Source organism: Protopterus annectens, chromosome 1.part2 (genome assembly GCF_019279795.1).
Source record: "Protopterus annectens isolate FY-2018-M chromosome 1.part2, PAN1.0, whole genome shotgun sequence".
Classification (NCBI taxonomy): Eukaryota; Metazoa; Chordata; order Ceratodontiformes; family Protopteridae; genus Protopterus; species Protopterus annectens.
Window position 1 is genome coordinate 356,396,355 of NC_056727.1, and position 14,754 is coordinate 356,411,108.

The 14,754-nt window shown below is 44.7% G+C and overlaps 1 protein-coding gene across 1 annotated transcript in view; it reads right to left on the bottom strand.

Annotated features, from left to right (window-relative positions):
• Positions 1-14,754, bottom strand: part of GPCPD1 (glycerophosphocholine phosphodiesterase 1) — a 1,148,488-nt gene that overhangs the window by 216,047 nt on the left and 917,687 nt on the right. The gene's annotated exons all lie outside the window — the stretch shown is intronic.

Here is a 14,754-nt window from a genome sequence, read left to right on the forward strand (position 1 = left end):
TAAAGATTGCTTGGGCCAATATGGAGTCACCACGATGATCTCTGGCATTTTTTTCTGATTCTTCAGAAGTACCTTGTGAGTCAGTGGAGTGGATGGAAACACATACAGGAACATTTCCATACAAGGGAAAGTACAGTTGTGTACACTTACCATAAATGTAGATGTTCGAGTGTATTCACTGTTGCAGTCATTACATTTGGGTAATCCTGCTGGCAGGTTGCCCTCAGCCGGCCTGAATTCCAAAGTCTTGGGTCCTGCGTCAGCTGCTGTCGCCCCTTCCCTGATGTCAGGTCGTCAGGGGTATAAAAGAAGCAGCTGATGCCATTTTATTCAGTTTTTCTTGCCCCAGATGTCAGGTGCCTCCTAAAAGGGTAGCCAAACTTTATATATATATATATATATATATATATATATATATATGTATATATATATATATATATATATATATCCATAAATACACCAATATAATTTTTACCTTCATCTATAAGCAAATACACCATATAGGTTTGTATAAATCAGAGAAGGAAAGATAAGATCCACAGAAAAAAGGGAGATGGTGGGTGGGTAACCTAGACTGCAATAGTGAATACACTCGAACATCTACATTTATGGTAACTGTACACAACTGTACCATGTTCTTCATGTTTCACTGTTGGTCATTACATTTGGGTAGAGTCCCAAAGCTATGGTTGGGAGGCTGGAGCTAGACAGCAGTAGGAGCGGCTATGAGGCCCTGCAAAACTGCAGTGGCAAAGCCTGCCCTGGGTTTAGAGTAGAGTGGCAGATGATAATGTTTTGTAAAGGTGTACACTGAACTCCAAGTAGCCGCCTCTAAAATGTCTCTGGTAGGTACTCCCCTGAGAAAGGCTGCTGAAGTGGCTGCAGCTCTGGTGGAATGTGGCCTAAAACCCTTAGGCCCTGGCTTGCCATGGTGTAAATAGCAGAAACTAATGCAGTGGCCTATCCACTTAGAAATAGTCTGCTTTGAGATAGCCTTTCCTTGTGATCCTGCAGCATATGCCACGAGTAATTGCTCTGTTTTCCTGACAGCTTTGGTTCTGTCTAAGTAGAATCTAAGCTGTCTGTGTACGTCCAAAGAATGCAGAATTCTCTCCCCTTTGTTCTGTGGTTTTGGATAAAAAGTTGGCAGATGAATAATTTGGTTAAGAGCCACACTGGATACCACTTTAGGCATAAATGTTGGGTTTGTCCTCAGAGAGACCCTATCTGAATGAAAAATGATAAAAGGTTCCACAGCCATGAGCGCCTGTAGCTCTGAAACTCGTCTTGCAGAAATTGCTAGGAGCAGAGCTGTTTTCCAAGATAAAAACTTTATATCAGCAGTAGCAGTTGGTTCAAAAGGAGTCAGGGTGAGTTCCAGACATAGTTGAGGTCCCATGCAGGTATTAGTAATCTCCTTGGAAGCCTTAAATTGTTGGCTCCTCTGAGGTACTGCCTTAATAAAGGATGAGAAAAAATTGGTGGCTCTGTATTGTAATGAGCCGAAATGGCAGAGGCATGAATTTTAATTGATGAGAAAGATAGGCCTTTGTCCAGCATCTCAGTGAAGTATTGCAAAATCTGAGGAGTATTTGGTACCTGTATCAGTTCCTTGTGCCTGGTTCCAAGCACAGAATCTCTTCCATTTTCCAGCATAAGACTTTCTAGTACTAGGCCTTCTGGCTTCCAGAATGACATCCATCACAGCTTTACTGAGAGGTGTTTTTTGTATGACTACCTATCCGCCATGCTGCCAAGTTTAATGTCCTGAGTTGGCTGTGCAGGATCGGATTGTTTTGCTGGGACAGCAGACGAGGCGTTTTGAGTTTTGGTCCAAGCTGGGTATAGAGACAAGTTCCTTAGAACTGGATACTAGTACTGGCGTGGCCAGTCTGGGGCAATCAGTATCATCTTTGGCTTCTCCTGTCTGACCTTTAGGAGTACCTTGGGGAGTAGAGGCAGTGGAGGAAAGGCATATACTGACAGGTTTTTCCAAATGAATGATAGGGCGTCCACTTTCCATGCTTGTCTGTGATAAGTCCTTGTGCAGAATCTATTTAGATGGTAATTGTGAAGGGAGGCAAATAGATCTATGTCCGGGCATCCCCATTTTCTTGTTATCATGCTGAAGACTTGTGGATCCAGATGCCACTCGTGGGGATCCATGAGGTTTCTGCTTAGTTCATCTGCCAGAGTATTTTCCTTTCCTGGCAGGAATTGTGCCTGCAGATGTACTTGGTAAGTCAAAGCTGTGACCCACAAGGTCATGGCTAGTCTGCAAAGGGGCGTAAGAATGTGTGCCCCCCTGCTTGTTTATATACCACATGACCGTGGTGTTGTCTGACTTTATCAGTAGTTGTCCCGGATGAAGTAGGTCCTTGAAGGCTGTCACGGCATTTTGAACAGCTAGCATCTCTTTCTGATTGACATGTAGATGCATTTGGTTTGTGAACCATGTGCCCTGAACGCATCTTCCTGCCATGTGGGCCCCTCAGGCATAATCTGATGCATTCATTGTTAGTGTCTGTCTGACTGGGGGTAATGTGAATAGCTGTCCCTTGTTCTGGTGACAAGCCTTTGCCCACCATCGAAACTCCTGTTGCAAGCAGGGAATGACAGTAATCATTGTTTCCAGGCTGTGGCAATGTTGGGTCCAAACACTTTTTTGGTACCATTGAAGTTTCCTCAATTGCAGTCTTGCATACGGAATTAGTAGGATGCAGGATGCCATGAAGCCCAAAGCCTGCAGAATTTTTCTTGCAGATAACTGGGCCTTTGTTGCCAACATTTTGAAATAGGTAGTCAGTTGTCTTTGTTTGTCTGGCGTGAGATAAGCCATCTGGGCAGGTGTATTCAAGCTTGCAACCAGGAATGTTATCTCCTGAGAGGGTACTAGTTTTGATTTCTTTTTGTTGACTGTGTACCCTAGGCATGTTAGAAGTCTTTTCACAAACGCCAGACGTTGAAGAAGAATGTCCTTGTTCTCTGCTTGAATTAGACAGTCGTCCAAGTAAGGATATATTTGTATTTTTCTTTGTCTGCAGAATGCAATTACTGGTGCCAGGCACTTTGTGAAGACCCTGGGCACAGTAGATAAGCAAAAGGGCAGTGCAGAGAATTGGTAATGCATTGAACCAGCCTTGAATCTGAGGTATCTTCTGCAAGACTGTCTGACTGGAACATGCAAGTATGCCTCTTTTAGGTCTAAAGTCACAAGCCAAGCATTTTTGCCCAGCATGGGCAGAAGCTGCTGCAAAGTCAACATTTTGAATTTTGGAATATCCAGGAATGTGTTCAGAATAGATAGGTCCAGTATCGGCCTCCATGCCTTGTCCTTTCTGGGTACCAGGAGTAGTCTTGAGTAAAAACCTTATCCCTGCTCTTGCTCTGGTACTTGCTGAATGGCCCCCATGTCCATGAGGGATGAAACTTGTTTCTGTGACTCTGTCCATTGATTTTTTGGCAGATTTGGACAGCCGTTTGTCTTTGGCAGAGTATGGAAATGGAATTTGTAGCCTTGTGACACTATATTTAGAACCTACTTGTCCTGGGTTATGATGCGTCAATGTTGAGCAAAAAGTGCTAATTTTCCCCCTAAGGGTGCTGCCAGAAGACAAGTGCTTGGTGCAGGCAGGGAAAGTAATTGAGACTGCTTCCTGTATGTTTGTGCTTTATCTTCTCCAGCTTTGGAGGTAGAAGCACCCCATTGTTTTGACCTATAAGAACCTTGCGCCTGAAATCTGCCCCTAGGGCATCTGGATCTGCCCCTTTGAGGTCTGTCTGACACAAGAAAGGGCCAATTTTTTGTAGGCCAGTGTCTACTAAACCTAGGTGGCTGTACTTGTAAAAAATCTTTAACAGTTTGCATAGATTTAGCTTCGTCTTCCATTTTCTTTAACACCTCTTCTGCCTTAACACCAAACAAAGTATCATGCTGTAAAGGTGCATCTAGTAACTTAACTTTAACATGATCAGGCAGATTTTGTTCCTTTAACCAAGCATGCCTCCTGATTACAGAACCCGTAACTGCGGCCCTGTAGGAGGCCTCCAAAGAATCAAAACCACATTGCAAAGTATGCTTTCCAACTTGTTCAGCTGCATGCAATAAATCCTGCATTTCCTTGTTTTTAGCGCATTCAGAATTTAACATCATTTTCTGTTTAAGCAATCCCATGAGATGTTGCTGATACTTGACCATATGAAACTGACAGTTTAAGGCCCTTATAGCCAAAGTTGCAGATGTGTAAACCTTTTTTCCCCATCTATCCAGTGCTCTTGAATCTCTATCAGAGGGGGTTGGGTTTTTTGCTGTCGATGCCTTAACTCCCTTAGGACCCTGTGAAATAGTTTCTGGGTCAGCAGCAGAGAGTGAGAGTCACGGACCCTGTAATAATGGTCAGGCTTAACTGGAGCTGGAGGTAAGGAGTCAGGGATCAAATTAGACTCCGAAAACACATCATCTACAATGTCTAACACAGGGGGAATGGCTAGAGGCCTGTGCTGTGGTAGTAAAAGGAAATCCCTGAGCCTATTTTTAGATTCTGAAAAATCTTGGCTTTCCCAGTGAAAATGCCACTCATGGTATGCAAGGTTTCCTCAAAGGAATAATCCTCAGGAGGGGACGCTGAAGGTATAGATTCTTCAGCATCAGAATCCTCATTGGGGGGGGGGGGGGGTAAAGAATATCCCTGATCAGAAGAGGAATCGGAAGAAATAGAAACCTGATCTGAAGATTCATAGTCAGTGTCTTGCCTAGGTCTCTTATCAGGAGGGGGATGGGAACCCCATGATCAAGGTAATCAGGTCTTCGGCCATTTTGGTCATCTGTTTCTTGGGCATAGAGGCCTGTACATGTGGCTCATGAGTTTGTTTCCTTGCTTTAGAAGATGCTTTAGTCTTTGTCTTTGAAGCTGAAGTCATTTTAATATGAAGATGTAGAGGTCTGAATACACCCTCAGAAGCCGGTACCTGCTCAGCGGCTCTGGACCTATCTGAGGATTAGCGTCCGAGGCTCCAATACCTTGAGTATTCAGCGGCATGGCCGACTCCACGTGGGAGTCAGTAGCGGCCTGCGACTCTAAAGTAGCGGGCGTCAGGGGCTGCAAAAGCACTTCACCGAGAACCGGCAACTGGCTTAGGAGAAGCTTCGTCATCGGTTTTGGGCCTCAGTTGTTTTTCTCTGCATTTTTTATAAACTCCGGTAGTCGGATGACTATCCGACGACATTTCAGGATAATTACACCGGCTACCAAAATACTTTAAAGCAAAATTATACCGACGCTTAACAGTGCATTGGTTAAATCTAGCACAAAATCGACAACCAGTAACATTGTGATCAGGGCCTAGGCAAGGAATACAGTAAGAATGAAAATCCTTATGAGGTATTTGCTTTCCACAAGAAATACAATTATTAACTTTTTCTGACATCGGTCTGGAGCAAGAAAAAAGTTTCCCCAACAGGGTACTTAACTTTATTGAAGACTTCGGATCTGAAACTCAAACACGAAAATCTCAGGAGTTGGCTGACCGGCACTTGCGAACTGCTTCGGGCACCAAGACTGAAGAAAATGGCGTCAGCTGCTTCTTTTATATCCCTGATGACCTGACGTCAGGGTAGGGGCAACAGCAGCCGATGCAGGACCTAAGACTTTGGAATTCAGGCCGGCTGAGGGCAACCTGCCAGCAGGATTACCCAAATGTAAAGATTGCAACAGTGAAACACGAAGAACATCAAGAATGCATCTGCCCTCAAAGCATGGCTACAAGGATGTCTGAAGCAGAATTTCCCCATATGTCTGATTTGAAAAGAAGTGAAAAGATCTATTCAAGGTGTTCCCCACATCTGGTCTACATCCTGGACAACCACTGCCTTGAGGCACCACTCATGCAGGTCTGTCCTGGATCTGCTTAGTCTATCTGCCACAGAGATTTGCTCTGATGAGATGTATGATGTCTGAAGAATCAGTGAATGCTGTAAAGCCAATTCTCAGGCCATCACTTACAACCAGCACTGAGGGTGTGACCTTGCATCCCCCGGTTTGTTCACGTACCACAATCACTGTGGTGTAGTCCATAACCACAACAGAACCACCAAGAGTCCATAGGTGGTAAAGGATTTTCAAGGTGCAGGTCACTGCCAACATTTCCATGATATTGATGAGCTTCTGTGCATCCTCTGGAATTGAAATGGCCAGTACATACACCCCTATTGACACAGCTCCCCAAACAAAGTCTGACAAATCTGTTTTTGACAAACTGCACCATAAGAGGGGGGAAAAAGCAAGTCCTGAATTGATGCTCATCTTTTCTCTCCACCACTAACTCTCATCTGATAAAGGGGCAGCACCGGCAACTGGGATTCAGCAGAATGTAGCTGTTGGGGCCAACAGTTTTGTACATACCACCAAATTTTCCTCATGTGGAGACAGGTTAGTGGTATCAGGATAATCATGGATGCCATCAGTCTCAGAACTTTTAGGAATTATCTTGCCAAGGTAACATTCCTCTAGGATAATTCCTGAATCATCATCTAGTAGGACCAGATCTCATCTTCAAGAAGAAAGGCCATTTTTTTTTCAGTGGTGAGTAAATACCAGTGGAAGAGGAGTCTTTGTGAGGGTGTCAGGCATGACTTCAAAATGTTCAACTTGACCCCTTGTTGGGAGACTAAGGTGGAGACCTTTTTCTAGCGATTCCAAACTCTGGATACAGACTGCACAATTAACAAGCTGTCCAAATAAGGAAAAATGTGAATGCCAAAAGTCTGTCAGGAAGCCACTACTGGCCCAAGGCATTTGCTTAAAACTCAATTTGCATCAGATAGCCCAAAGGGCAATGCAGAGAACTCTCAGTGTAAACCATACACAACAGATCTCTGCCACCTCCTGAAGTGATGAGTAATGAGGATATGACGAGACACATCCTTCAAATCCAGGGTCACCATGAAGCAGTGGACAGCCAGAAGAGGAAGCACTGCCTACAGGGTAAGCATCTTCAACTTGGGAAACTTGACAAAGGTATTCAGAAAGGAAAGGTCCAAAATCAGTCTTCACAACAGCTCTTTTTGGAGACCAGGAAAATTCTGGAGTAGAAACCTTTCACTCTCTCTGAAGGTGAGACCAGCTCTATGACCAGAGTCCAGCATGGTTACGAGTATAGGAGAGAACAACAAAGTCTGGTCTAGATGGTGAGTGGGAACCCTCTCTGAACATCAGAGGCTGCTCTTTCAACTGTTGCCTGTAATCTCTGCCAATAATGTGGAGCATCCATTTGATAGAAACCACCGCAATGTCCAGGATGCCTTGTTGAGAGATAACTTTTGAGACGGGGTACCTGGAGGGGAATTTGGTGAGGACACGTGCAGAGCCTCGAAAACAGTCATACAATGGAAGGGGGTTATCCTTTTTGGGAAAGGAAAAGTACAGTTTTGTACCTACCATAAATGTAGATGTCCGATAGACATGCAACTGCAGTCATAACATGTGGGTTGTCCTGCCTCAGGCAGCCCTCGGTCGGCCGGATTCCAAAGTCTGGGTCCAACGTCGGCTGATGTCGCATTTCTCTCCGACGTCAGAGCGGCTGGAGTACATAAGCATCAGCCGACGCCATTTTCTTCAGTGTTTCTTGCCCCAGATGCCAGGTGCCCTCCAAGGAAGGCTGTAATCAAACTGGAAGACAAAAACAGGATTCCAAACAAATAAATGAGCAATAAAACAAATACGCCATAACAGATATCCCCAGCTAAGAGTAACAGGGATAGGAGTGGACCCTAGGCATAGAGGGGTATGGAGGGAGGGAAATCCGACTGCAGTTGCATGTCTATCGGACATCTACATTTATGGTAGGTACAAAACTGTACTATGTCCTTCAAGAATGCAACTGCAGTCATAACATGTGGGTAGAATACCATAGCTTAGCTGGGGGAGGAGGTATGCTCTAGGACAGAGATGGAGTGGCAATCAAACCCTGCAGGACTGCCGAAGCAAAGCCTGCTCTGGATCTGGAGTATAGAGGGAGATTGTAGTGTTTGGAGAATGTATGCACGGAGCTCCATGTAGCAGCTTCTAGAATGTCCTTGGTAGGCACCCCTCTTAAGAATGCTGTAGAGGTGGCTGTAGCTCTGGTGGAATGTGGTCTGACATTGGCTGGAACAGTCTTTCCATGAAAGGAATAACAGAACCTGATGCAATGTCCAATCCATTTAGAAATAGTCTGTTTTGAAATTGCTTTTCCTTGGACTGCAGGGGCGTAAGCTACAAAAAGTTGTTCATACTTCCTACTGGCCTTGGTTCTGTCCAGGTAGTATTGAAGTTGTCTGTGAATGTCCAAGGTATGCAACAGTCTTTCCCCCTTATTCTCAGGATTGGGGAAGAAAGCAGGCAGATGAATGGCTTGATTTAAAGAAACCCTAGATACCACCTTTGGCATAAAAGTAGGGTTGGTCCTTAATGAAACCCTGTCTCTATGAAAAATAATAAAGGGTGGTATTGCCATTAGGGCCTGTAGCTCCGAAACCCTTCTTGCCGAGGTAATTGCCAACAGGAAAACTGTCTTCCATGAGAGAAATTGCAAGTCAACTGAAGCTGCTGGCTCAAATAGAGGTAGAGTCAGTTTTTCTAAGACAAAATTGAGGTCCCAGGCTGGCACTGGGGCCTTTCTTGGTGGCTTAATGTTCTTGATTCCCCTGTGGAATTGTCTTAGTAAGGGGTGAGAGAAAACAGGAGGATCAGTGTTGTATCTAGCTGAAATAGCAGATGCATGTATCTTTATGGAAGAATATGAGAGGCCGTTCTTTAACATATCTGCCAAATATTCCAAGATGAGTGGGATGTTCAACAATGATGCATCATGACCCTTGCTGGTATTCCAATTGCTGAATCTTTTCCACTTTGCTAAGTAAACCTTTCTGGTGGATGGTCTTCGAGCCTCTGTTAGTATCTGCTGAACTTCCTTGGAGAGAGATAAGCTGAAGTTATTTATGGGATCTCCCAGGCGGTTAGCTGCAGTGTTTCTAAATTGTGTTGAGTCAAAAGTAGAGGCCAATGGGGGAGGGCCCACCTCCTGGTGTGACATATGCTCCATAGTAGTGGGTACCAGTGTTGTCTTGGCCAGTCCGGAGCTATTATGATTCCCTTGGGCTTCTCTGCTTTGATCTTTAGTAATACTGAGGTCATCAGTGGCAGAGGTGGGAATGCATAGATTGCTAAGGAGTTCCAGTTGAATGAGAGGGCATCTATTTTCCAAGCTTTTGGATGGTAAGTCCTTGTGCAAAATTTTGGTAGAAGATGGTTGAGGTGAGAGGCAAATAGGTCCACTTCTGGCTTGCCCCACGTCGAAGTGAGTTGTCTGAAGGCCTTCGGATGTAACCTCCACTCGTGTGGATCTGTGAAATTCCTGCTTAGGCTGTCCGCCAACACATTGTCTTTTCCTGGAACAAACTGGGATTGTAACTGGATGTTTAGGCTCAGTGATTTCTCCCAAAGCTGCATTGTCAGTCTGCAAAGGGGGTAAGAGTGGGTGCCCCCCTGCTTGTTTATGTACCACATCACAGTGGTGTTGTCTGTCCGTATCATTAAATGGCCTTGCTGGAGTTGGTGTTGAAAAGCCTCGATGGCATGCATTACTGCCAGCATTTCCTTTTGGTTTATATGCAGATGTGTTTCCTTTGGAGACCATTGTCCTTGTATACACCTGCCTTCCATGTGCGCCCCCCATCCCAGGTCTGAGGCGTCTGTAGTCATGGTCTGTGTTATCTGTGGTTTTTTGAATACATACCTGTGTTTTCCTGGCTCACCGAGGCCCACCATAGGAATTCCTTTTGTAGGCATGGAATGAGTGGTATAATTGTCTCCAAGCTGTTGCTGTGTTGAGACCAAATGCTTTTTAGGTACCATTGAAGCTTTCTCATGTGTAGTTTTGCTAATGGAACCAGTAGAATGCAGGATGCCATGTAACCCAGGGCCTGTAGGAATCTCCTTGCAGTCATCTGGGTGAGTTTTGCTAAACCTTTGAAGTAATGAGTTAACTTCTCTTGCTTGTCTTCTCTCAGGTAAGCCACCTGAGAGGCTGTGTCTAGTTTGGCTCCTAAGAAGATTATTTGCTGGGATGGCTGCAGTCTTGACTTTTGGAAGTTGACTGTGTATCCCAGAGCTTGAAGTAATCATATGACATAATCCAGGTTTTTTGTCAACATCAATTTGTCGTCCGCTTGTATGAGGCAGTCGTCCAGGTATGGGTAAATTTGTATACCCTGGAGCCTGCAATGAGCAATTACTGAAGCCAGGCATTTTGTAAATACTCTGGGTGCAGTAGATAAGCCAAATGGCAATGCTGAGAATTGATAATGCTCTGGCCCTGCAAGAAATCTGAGGTATCTTCTGCAGCTGTGTCTGATAGGGACATGCAGGTATGCCTCCTTGAGGTCCAGAGTAATCAGCCACGACTCCTTGCCCAACATGGGAGGGAGCTGCTGTAGAGTCAGCATTTTGAACTTTGGTACTATGAGAAAGGTGTTTAATGCGGACAAGTCCAGTATTGGTCTCCATTGAGATTCTTTTCTTGGAACACGGAACAGTCTTGAGTAAAACCCCTGGTCTTGTTCTTGTTGTGGAACTCTTTCTATTGCTTTCATTCGAGTCAGCAGAGTGATTTGCTTGATAGCCTCTGCCCTCTGATTTTGTGGTAGGTTTGGCATGCCTTGTTTTCTTGGTAAGGTATGAAAATGAAACCTGTACCCTCGGTCTATAATGTCCAAAATCCATTTGTCCTTTGTCAGTCTGTGCCAGTTTTCTGCAAACAGGGATAATTCCCCGCCCAAGGGAGCTTCTAGTTGTTCCCTGGTAGGCGGTAGTAGAGGAAAGTCATTGAGTTTGTGGTTGTTGGGCAGGTGAAACCCCTGCGTCACTTCTTTGGTTTCCTGGCTGCCATTGTCGCCCCTGTAAGGGCCTCTGTATTGGCCTCTTCCTCGGCCACGTCTGTTCTTACCCCTTTGAAACTTTTCTGGATTAGGAAAGGACCAGTTTTTTGAAGGCCAATTCCTACTGAATCTGGGGGGTTGAACCTGCAGGAAATCTTTCACAGTCTGAACTGATTTTGCCTTTTCTTCGATGGTCTTTAACACATCCTTAGCATTTGCACCAAAAAGCTTGTTCTTTTCCAAAGGTGCATCCAGAAGTTTTGCTTTAACATGATCTGGTAGAGGTTGATCTTTTAACCAAGCATGTCTACGAATCACTGCCCCTGTCATAGCTGCCCTACATGAAGCTTCCAGTGCATCATATTCAAACTGCAGGAAGTGATTGCTTACTTGCTGAGTGTTATGTACAGCTTCCTGCAAAGTCTTCCTGTCTAAAGGATCAGGAGAAGCTAATGTTTTTTGTAAATCTTCTAAGAGATAATCCTGATATTGTAACATATGAAAAAGGCAATTTAAAGCTCTCATAGATAAGGTAGTGGATGTGTAAACCTTTTTGCCCCATCTCTCTAATGACCTCGCTTCCCTGTTGGAGGGCAGAGGATTTTTTGAGGTGGAGGCTGAAACTCCTTTAGGCCCCTGTGAAATAGTTTCCAAATCAGCAGTATGGGCCCTGAATAAATGGGAATGAGTTTCTGGGACCCTGTAATACCTGTCTGGCTTGGCTGGAGCCGGAGGAAGAGAATCAGGGGTAACACTAGAGTCAGAATACAAATCATCTAGAACATCAAGTACAGGAGGAATAGCTAAGGGCCTGTGCTGAGGCTTCTTAAGGAAAGTCCTAAGGCGTTTCCTAGAATCAGAATATTCCTGACCTTGCCACTTGAAATGTTCCCTCATGGTGTGCAGAACTTCCCCAAAAGAAATATCCTCAGGAGGGGAGGCCGAAGGGATGGAATCTTCTGCATCCGAGTCCTCATAGGTCTGGAAGAGCTCTTCCTGGCTATCAGAGGGGACAGAGCCCTCAGAATCTTCATCTGAAGGAGTAGGGTCAGAGGGTTCAAACCGGGGCCTTTTATCAGGAGGAGGCTGGGATGCTCTCTCAGGATGGGCCTGTGAACCTCTAATCATGGAAATTAAATCAGCAGCCATGGACATAATTTGTGTCTCCGGAGTCGGCTGAGGTAAGGATTTAGAAGTAATATGCTTAGTTTTGCTGGCTGCCTTAGCCCTAGTGTAGGCCTTAATAGACATGGCCATAGGAGGCCTGGCAGCTCCACGTGCAGGAGTGACCTTGTCTACAGCAATGGTCTCGGGCATTTCCTCGGTTTCGTATCCGGAGGAAAATCTATAACTGGCGTCGGAGTAATGTCTGGAATCGGAGTCGTCGGTAATGCGGTGTCTTCGGTTCGGAGCGGTGGAGAGACCGTCTCAGAGGGAACCGGAGCACTCGCGCTAGGTTTTGGCATGGAGTCGGTGGTAGACGCGGGCCGAGGATGTCGGTCCCGGTCTTTTCGCTTTTTGGGAGTTTGCGATGTCGGAAGATCCGACGGCATGGTGTAAGCAAATTTATCGCCGAAAAAATCTTCAGCGAACTCTGCCCGGCGCCTGAGAGTGCGCTTGTTGAAGCGGGCACAGGCTACACAGGCCGAGACGTCGTGGTCTGGGCCCAGGCAAGGGAGGCAGTAAGAGTGGAAATCCTTATGAGGTATTTGTTTACCACAAAAAAGACAATTGTTAACTTTTTCAGTAATTTCTGACATCGGCTGAGGCAAGAAAAGGTCCCCAACGGGGTACTTAGCTTTTTTGATGACTTTGGTATCGTAGAATACAGGAGCTGACCGACCGGCACTTGTGAACTGCTTCTGCTTCGGGCACCGCGCGGCAAGAAAGACTGAAGAAAATGGCGTCGGCTGATGTTTATGTACTCCAGCCGCTCTGACGTCGGAGAGAAATGCGACATCAGCCGATGTCGGACCCAGACTTTGGAATCCGGCCGACCAAGGGCTGCCTGAGGCAGGACAACCCACATGTTATGACTGCAGTTGCATTCTTGAAGGACATCCCTCTTGCTAGGTTTGAAACAATTCTCATTTTGCCATATCCTTTTGGTGCCTTGGTTTTTATTTGAATGGGACTTCTGTTTTTTTGACCTGTAGAAAATGATCCTGCTTTTGGGGGAAACTTGGTAATATGGAACATGTTAGACGCCCCTTGCATCAGTTTACCTCTGTCATCCCAGTGTGCAAGTGTCAGATTAGCTGCTGTACCAAACACAATCAGAATCACCTGGAGCATTCATAATCTCATTTTGTAATTCAGAAATGATTTGTTGCACGGTCAAAAATTATCTCCTTGTCACAACTGATGTCACTGCATTTTCAGAAATAGTACTGTCCCCCCACCAAAGCACTCAATAATATTTAGACACCTGAGAAACAGTGCAAACACTCTCCTTCACAAAGTCTTTCTGTTCAGCAGGTAACAATGCAGAGAATTTGCCTAAACTATGCATACAGCTCAACATAAACTACTCGGAGTTAAAACACTTTAAAGTCTACCCTGCCACTTGCCAAGTTTTTCTTGAGGGGCAGGGTTGAATAAAACTTTGCCTTTTTACTGGAGGCCATGCATGGTCGAGTACACCTTGAATTTCTTAAATGCATTTTTAGGTAATGACTCATTCAGTATAGAACTGCAAGCTCTTTTTTTTTTTTTTTTTTAAATGTCCTGCAGAGATCAATGGAGGGAAGGCTGTCACATCCGGGGCCTTATCTACCAAAAGATCTTACAGTCTACTGACTTCTCCCAAATGAATGTAACCCTAAATCTAGCCACCATTCGGGAAAACTAAAACATCTGTTTGGGCTTCTGAACCTTATAAATCCTCACAGGAAATAAGCCAGACTCAGATACTTCCAAAACCTCAGATTCTGGGTCCCCTTCAAATTTTGGATCCTTGGGTGGTTGAACAGGGGTGGGAACACCAGCATTACTCATAACTCAGGTTTGCACTCTGTAATCAATATCCCGTATAACGGATCTAGTCCACAGTCACCAGCTCAGCTGAAAATAGCTGGAGACTGCTGCCCTGCAATGTGGTGTGATGTCCTGTCTTTTTCTACATGCAGTACAAGAGAAGGAGAAACAATGGGGGGGCATCTATTAACAGCAACATATTCTGTACCCTTGACTTCCTCTGCACCTAAAGAGATTGGTCTCTCACACCTGGGCCAGAAAAATGGCACAGCCCCTTTGTTTTGTCATGCACAGTAGTGATAACACCACAAACCAGGGAACCTGGAGACAAAAAAAAAAAAAGGTGAGTGGTCTGATAGCCTACCAACACTACTACGGAGTCGCAACAAATAGGTTGAGGCATATTCCTTGATTTAAGTTTTTCAAGTGCATAAGGGGTAGGTGGGGGCACCTTATCCAAGTCCATAAAGTCACAGATAAACTTAGCCGGAGCAATACCAAATAATGGCTGTAAGGTCAACCAGTAAAAACTGAACAAATCCTACTATTCTCCCTCTAAATAACTGTCTGAAGTCTATTTCTGCAGGGTTACTACACTGAATAAAAATAAAGCAGTTCAAGCAACACCATTCGAAAAGCAAAACAAATATGGTCGCTTGACATTTGTAAAAAAAAAAAAAAAAAAGCTAGTTTCAGCCCAAAATGAGTAGAATCAGCACAAAACAATTTGAAACACGAGAAACAAAGCAAACTTATGAAAAACACACAAAACAAACAATGGTTCCAAAATCATGATTTAAAAGAAAAAATAGTTTAAAATGCTTTAATCCTGCTCAATCACCACAAATAACAGCACCACCAAA